Consider the following 8,444-nt stretch of genomic DNA (forward strand, 5'->3'; position numbering starts at 1 on the left):
TGAACCAAGCAAGACAGAATCGATTTTATTTCTGCAGATGGTAGGCTTTTATGTGTGTATTAATCCACAAGCTGATACAAGGTTCTATCGCTAACGGTTCAATTTCTACGTCAAAGTGGATGGGGTTAACCGACTAAAAGGGACAAGTGTCCATATCTATTGTGGGTGAGGTTAACCGACTAAAAGGGATAAGTGTCCATATCTATTGAACCAAGCAAGATATAACGATTTTGTTTTTGCATATGATAGGTTTTTATGCGTATATTAATCCACAAGTTGATCCAAGGCTCTATCTTTAATGGTTCAATTTCTACGTCATAGTGGGTGGGGTTAACCGACTAAAAGGGATAAGTATACATATCTATTGAACCAAGCAAGATAGAATCGAATTTGTTTTTGGAGATGGTAGTTTTTTATGTGTATATTAATCCACAAGCTGACCCAAATTTCTATCGCTAACGGTTCAATTTCTACGTTATACTGGGTGGGGTTAACCGACTAAAAGGGATAAGTGTCCATATCTATTGAACCAAGCAAGATAGAATCGATTTTATTTTCGCAGATGGTAGGTTTTTATGTGTATAATAATCCACACGCTGATCCAAGGTTCTATCGCTAACGGTTCAATTTCTACGTCATACTGGGTGTGGTTAACCGACTAAAAGGGATAAGTGTCGATATCTATTGAACCAAGCAAGACAGAATCGACGTTATTTTTGCAGATGGTAGGTTTTTATGTGTATATTAATCCACAAGCTGATCCAAGGTTCTATCGCTAACGGTTCAATTTCTACGTCATACTAGGTGGGGTTAACCGACTAAAAGGGATAAGTGTCCATATCTATTGAACCAAGCAAGATAGAATCGAATTTATTTTTGCAGATGGTAGGTTTTTATGTGTATATTAATCCACAAGCTGATCCAAGGTTCTATCGTTAACGGTTCAATTTCTACGTTATAGTGGCTGGGGTTAACCGACTAAAAGGGATAAGTATACATATCTATTAAACCAAGCAAGACAGAATCGATTTTATTTTTGCAGATGGTAGGTTTTTATGTGTATATTTATACATAAGCAGATCCAAGGTTCTATCGTTAACGGTTCAATTTCTACGTCAAAGTGGGTAGGGTTAACCGACTAAAAGGGATAAGTGTCCATATCTATTGAACCAAGCAAGATAGAATCGATTTTGTTTTTGGAGATGATAGGTTTTTATGTGTGTATTATTCCACAAGCCAATACAAGGTTCTATCGTTAACGGTTCAATTTCTACGTTATTGTGGTTGGGGTTAACGACTAAAAGGGACTAAAAGGGATAAGTGTCCATATCTATTGAACCAAGCAAGGTAGAATCGAATTTATTTTTGCAGATGGTAGGTTTTTATGTGCATATTAATCCACAAGCTGATCCAAGGTTCTATCGCTAACTGTTCAATTTCTACGTCAAACTGGGTGGGGTTAACCGAAGGAAAGGGATAAGTGTCCATATCTATTGAACCAAGCAAGACAGAATCGATTTTATTTTTGAAGATGGTAGGTTTTTATGTGTATATTAATACACAAACAGATCCAAGGTTCTATCTTTAACGGTTCAATTTCTACGTCATACTGGGTGGGGTTAACCGACTAAAATAGATAAGTGTCCATATCTATTGAACCAAGCAAGACAGAATCGATTTTATTTCTGCAGATGGTAGGTTTTTATTTGTGTATTAATCCACAAGCCGATCCAAAGTTCTATCGCTAACGGTTCAATTTCTACGTCATACTGAGTGGGGTTATCCGAATAAAAGGGATAAGTGTCCATATCTATTGAACCAAGCAAGATGGAATAGTTTTTATTTTTGCAGATTATAGGCTTTTATGTTTATATTAATCCACAAGCTGATCCGAAGTTCTATCGTTAACGGTTCAATTTCTACGTCAAGGTGGATGGGGTTAACCGACTAAAAGGGATAAGTGTCCATATCTATTGTGGGTGAGGTTAACCGACTAAAAGGGATAAGTGTCCATATCTATTGAACCAAGCAAGATAGAATCGATTTTGTTTTTGGAGATGATAGGTTTTTATGTGTATATTATTCCACAAGCCAATACAAGGTTCTATCGTTAACGGTTCAATTTCTACGTCAAAGTGGATGGGGTTAACCGACTAAAAGGGATAAGTGTCCATATCTATTGTGGGTGAGGTTAACCGACTAGAAGGGATAAGTGTCCATATCTATTGAACCAGGCAAGATATAACGATTTTGTTTTTGCAGGTGATAGGTTTTTATGCGTATATTAGTCCACAAGCTGATCCAAGGCTCTATCTTTAATGGTTCAATTTCTACGTCATAGTGGGTGGGGTTAACCGACTAAAAGGGATAAGTATACATATCTATTGGACCAAGCAAGATAGAATCGAATTTATTTTTGCAGATGGTAGTTTTTTATGTGTATATTAATCCACAAGCTGATCCAAGGTTCTATCGCTAACGGTTCAATTTCTACGTTATACTGGGTGGGGTTAACCGACTAAAAGGGATAAGTGTCGATATCTATTGAACCAAGCAAGACAGAATGATTTGATTTTTGCAGATGGTAGGTTTTTATGTGTATATTAATCCACAAGCTGATCCAAGGTTCTATCGTTAACGGTTCAATTTCTACGTCAAAGTGGATGGGGTTAACCGACTAAAAGGGATAAGTGTCCATATCTATTGTGGGTGAGGTTAACCGAATAAAAGGGATAAGTGTCCATATGTATTGAACCAAGCAAGAGAGAATCGATTTTGTTTTTGGAGATGATAGGTTTTTATGTGTATATTATTCCACATGCCAATACAAGGTTCTATCGTTAACGGTTCAATTTCTACGTCAAAGTGGATGGGGTTAACCGACTAAAAGGGATAAGTGTCCATATCAATTGTGGGTGAGGTTAACCGACTAAAAGGGATAAGTGTCCATATCTATTGAACCAAGCAAGATAGAATCGATTTTGTTTTTGGAGATGATAGGTTTTTATGTGTATATTATTCCACAAGCCAACACAATGTTCTATCGTTAACGGTTCAATTTCTACGTCAAAGTGGATGGGGTTAACCGACTAAAAGGGATAAGTGTCCATATCTATTGTGGGTGAGGTTAACCGACTAAAAGGGATAAGTGTCCATATCTATTGAACCAAGCAAGATATAACGATTTTGTTTTTGCAGGTGATAGGTTTTTATGCGTATATTAATCCACAAGCTGATCCAAGGCTCTATCTTTAATGGTTCAATTTCTACGTCATAGTGGGTGGGGTTAACCGACTAAAAGGGATAAGTATATATATCTATTGAACCAAGCAAGATAGAATCGAATTTATTTTTGCAGATGGTAGTTTTTTATGTGTATATTAATCCACAAGCTGATCCAAGGTTCTATCGCTAACGGTTCAATTTCTACGTTATATTGGGTGGGGTTAACCGACTAAAAGGGATAAGTGTCGATATCTATTGAACCAAGCAAGACAGAATCGATTTTATTTTTGCAGATGGTAGGTTTTTATGTGTACATTAACCCACAAGCTGATCCAAGGTTCTATCGCTAACGGTTTAATTTCTACGTCATACTAGGTGGGGTTAACCGACTAAAAGGGATAAGTGTCCATATCTATTGAACCAACCAAGATAGAATCGAATTTGTTTTTGGAGATGATAGGTTTTTATGTGTATATTATTCCACAAGCCAATACAAGGTTCTATCGTTAACGGTTCAATTTCTACGTTATAGTGGTTGGGGTTAACCGACTAAAAGGGAAAAGTGTCCATATCTATTGAACCAAGCAAGGTAGAATCGAGTTTATTTTTGGAGATTGTAGCTTTTTATGTGCATATTAATCCACAAGCTGACACAAGGTTCTATCGCTAACGGTCCAATTTCTACGTCATACTGGGTTGGGTTAACCGACTAAAAGGGATAAGTGTCCATATCTATTGAACCAAGCAAGATATAATCTATTTTGTTTTTGGAGATGATAGGTTTTTATGTGTATATTATTCCACAAGCCAATACAAGGTTCTATCGATAACGGTTCAATTTCTACGTTATAGTGGTTGGGGTTAACCGACTAAAAGGGATAAGTGTCCATATCTATTGAACCAAGCAAGGTAGAATCGAATTTATTTTTGCAGATAGTAGGTTCTTATGTGCATATTAATCCACAAGCTGATCCAAGGTTCTATCGCTAACGGTTCAATTTCTACGTCAAACTGGGTGGGGTTAACCGACTGAAAGGGATAAGTGTCCATATCTATTGAACCAAGCAAGACAGAATCGATTTTATTTTTGCAGATGGTAGCTTTTTATGTGTATATTAATCCACAAGTTGATCCAAGGTTCTATCGCTAACGGTTCAATTTCTACGTTATACTGGGTGGGGTTAACCGACTAAAAGGGATAAGTGTCCATATCTATTGAACCAAGCAAGATAGAATCTATTTTGTTTTTGGAGTTGATAGGTTTTTATGTGTATATTATTCCACAAGCCAACACAAGGTTCTATCGTTAACGGTTCAATTTCTACGTCAAAGTGGATGGGGTTAACCGACTAAAAGGGATAAGTGTCCATATCTATTGAACCAAGCAAGATATAACGATTTTGTTTTTGCAGGTGATAGGTTTTTATGCGTATATTAATCCACAAGCTGATCCAAGGCTCTATCTTTAATAGTTCAATTTCTACGTCATAGTGGGTGGGGTTAACCGACTAAAAGGGATAAGTATACATATCTATTGAACCAAGCAAGATAGAATCGAATTTATTTTTGCAGATGGTAGTTTTTTATGTGTGTATTAATCCACAAGCTGATCCAAGGTTCTATCGCTATCGGTTTAATTTCTACGTCATACTAGGTGGGGTTAACCGACTAAAAGGGATAAGTGTCCATATCTATTGAACCAAGCAAGATAGAATCTATTTTGTTTTTGGAGATGATAGGTTTTTATGTGTATATTATTCCACAAGCCAATACAAGGTTCTGTCGTTAACGGTTCAATTTCTACGTTATAGTGGTTGGGGTTAACCGACTAAAAGGGATAAGTGTCCATATCTATTGAACCAATCAAGGTAGAATCGAATTTATTTTTGCAGATGGTAGGTTTTTATGTGAATATTAATCCACAAGCTGATCCAAGGTTCAATCGCTAACGGTTCAATTTCTACGTCAAACTGGGTGGGGTTAACCGACTGAAAGGGATAAGTGTCCATATCTATTGAACCAAGCAAGACAGAATCGATTTTATTTTTGCAGATGGTAGGTTTTTATGTGTACATTAATACACAAGCAGATCCAAGGTTCTGTCCTTAACGGTTCAATTTCTACGTCATACTGGGTGGGGTTAACCGACTAAAAGGGATAAGTGTCCATATCTATTGAACCAAGCAAGACAGAATCGATTTTATTTCTGCAGATGGTAGGCTTTTATGTGTGTATTAATCCACAAGCTGATACAAGGTTCTATCGCTAACGGTTCAATTTCTACGTCATACTGAGTGGGGTTATCCGAATAAAAGGGATAAGTGTCCATATCTATTGAACCAAGCAAGATATAACGATTTTGTTTTTGCAGGTGATAGGTTTTTATGCGTATATTAATCCACAAGCTGATCCAAGGCTCTATCTTTAATGGTTCAATTTCTACGTTATAGTGGTTGGGGTTAACCGACTAAAAGGGATAAGTATCCATATCTATTGAACCAAAAAAGATAGAATCGATTTTGTTTTTGAAGATGATAGGTTTTTTTGTGTATATTAATCCACAAGCTGACACAATGTTCTATCTTTAACGGTTCAATTTCTACGTCAAAGTGGATGGGGTTAACCGACTAAAAGGGACAAGTGTCCATATCTATTGAGCCAAGCAAGATAGAATTGATTTTGTTTTTGGAGATGATAGGTTTTTATGTGTATATTATTCCACAAACCAACACAAGGTTCTATCGTTAACGGTTCAATTTCTACGTCAAAGTGGATGGGGTTACCGACTAAAAAGGATAAGTGTCCATATCTTTTGTGGGTGAGGTTAACCGACTAAAAGGGATAAGTGTCCATATCTATTGAACCAAGCAAGATATAACGATTTTGTTTTTGCAGGTGATAGGTGTTTATGCGTATATTAATCCACAAGCTGAGCCAAGGCTCTATCTTTAATGGTTCAATTTCTACGTCATAGTGGGTGGGGTTAACCGACTAAAAGGGATAAGTATACACATCTATTGAACCAAGCAAGATAGAATCGAATTTATTTTTGCAGATGGTAGTTTTTTATGTGTATATTAATCCACAAGCTGACCCAAGGTTCTATCGCTAACGGTTCAATTTCTACGTTATACTGGGTGGGGTTAACCGACTAAAAGGGATAAGTGTCGATATCTATTGAACCAAGCAAGACAGAATCGATTTTATTTTTGCAGATGGTAGGTTTTTATGTGTATATTAATCCACAAGCTGATCCAAGGTTCTATCGCTAACGGTTTAATTTCTACGTCATACTAGGTGGGGTTAACCGACTAAAAGGGATAAGTGTCCATATATATTGAACCAAGCAAGATAGAATCGAATTTGTTTTTGAAGATGAAAGGTTTTTATGTTTATATTATTCCACAAGCCAATACAAGGTTCTATCGTTAACGGTTCAATTTCTACGTTATAGTGGTTGGGGTTAACCGACTAAAAGGGAAAAGTGTCCATATCTATTGAACCAAGCAAGGTAGAATCGAATTTATTTTTGCAGATGGTAGTTTTTTATGTGCATATTAATCCACAAGCTGATACAAGGTTCTATCGCTAACGGTTCAACTTCTACGTCATACTGGGTGGGGTTAACCGACTAAAAGGGTAAGTGTCCATATCTATTGAACCAAGCAAGATAGAATCTATTTTGTTTTTGGAGATGATAGGTTTTTATGTGTATATTATTCCACAAGCCAATACAAGGTTCTGTCGTTAACGGTTCAATTTCTACGTTATAGTGGTTGGGGTTAACCGACTAAAAGGGATAAGTGTCCATATCTATTGAACCAAGTAAGGTAGAATCGAATTTATTTTTGCAGACGGTAGGTTTTTATGTGAATATTAATCCACAAGCTGATCCAAGGTTCTATCGCTAACGGTTCAATTTCTACGTCAAACTGGGTGGGGTTAACCGACTGAAAGGGATAAGTGTCCATATCTATTGAACCAAGCAAGACAGAATCGATTTTATTTTTGCAGATGGTAGGTTTTTATGTGCACATTAATACACAAGCAGATCCAAGGTTCTGTCCTTAACGGTTCAATTTCTGCGTCATACTGGGTGGGGTTAACCGACTGAAAGGGATAAGTGTCCATATCTATTGAACCAAGCAAGACAGAATCGATTTTATTTTTGCAGATGGTAGGTTTTTATGTGTACATTAATACACAAGCAGATCCAAGGTTCTGTCCTTAACGGTTCAATTTCTACGTCATACTGAGTGGGGTTATCCGACTAAAAGGGATATGTGTCCATATCTATTGAACCAAGCAAGATAGAATCGATTTTGTTTTTGGAGATGATAGGTTCTTATGTGTATATTATTCCACAAGCCAATACAAGGTTCTATCGTTAACGGTTCAATTTCTACATTATAGTGGTTTGGGTTAACCGACTAAAAGGGATAAGTGTCCATATCTATTGAACCAAGCAAGACAGAATCGATTTTTTTAGCAGATGGTAGGTTTTTATGTGTACATTAATACACAAGGAGATCCAAGGTTCTGTCCTTAACGGTTCAATTTCTACGTCATACTGGGTGGGGTTAACCGACTAAAAGGGATAAGTGTCCATATCTATTGAACCAAGCAAGACAGAATCGATTTTATTTCTGCAGATGGTAGGCTTTTATGTGTGTATTAATCCACAAGCTGATGCAAGGTTCTATCGCTAACGGTTCAATTTCTACGTCATACTGAGTGGGGTTATCCGAATAAAAGGGATAAGTGTCCATATCTATCGAACCAAGCAAGATGGAATAGTTTTTATTTTTGCAGATTATAGGTTTTTATGTGTATATTAATCCACAAGCTGATCCGAGGTTCTATCGTTAACGGTTCAATTTCTACGTTATAGTGGTTGGGGTTAACCGACTAAAAGGGATAAGTGTCCATATCTATTGAACCAAGCAAGATAGAATCGATTTTGTTTTTGGAGATGATAGGTTCTTATGTGTATATTATTCCACAAGCCAATACAAGGTTCTATCGTTAACGGTTCAATTTCTACGTTATAGTGGTTGGGGTTAACCGACTAAAAGGGATAAGTGTCCATATCTATTGAACCAAGCAAGGTAGAATCGAATTTATTTTTGCAGATGGTAGGTTTTTATGTGCATACTAACCCACAAGCTGATCCAAGATTCTATCGCTAACGGTTCAATTTCTACGTCAAACTGGGTGGG

This window comes from Eurosta solidaginis, unplaced genomic scaffold (genome assembly GCF_040869045.1).
Source record: "Eurosta solidaginis isolate ZX-2024a unplaced genomic scaffold, ASM4086904v1 ctg00001029.1, whole genome shotgun sequence".
NCBI classification, from domain to species: Eukaryota; Metazoa; Arthropoda; class Insecta; order Diptera; family Tephritidae; genus Eurosta; species Eurosta solidaginis.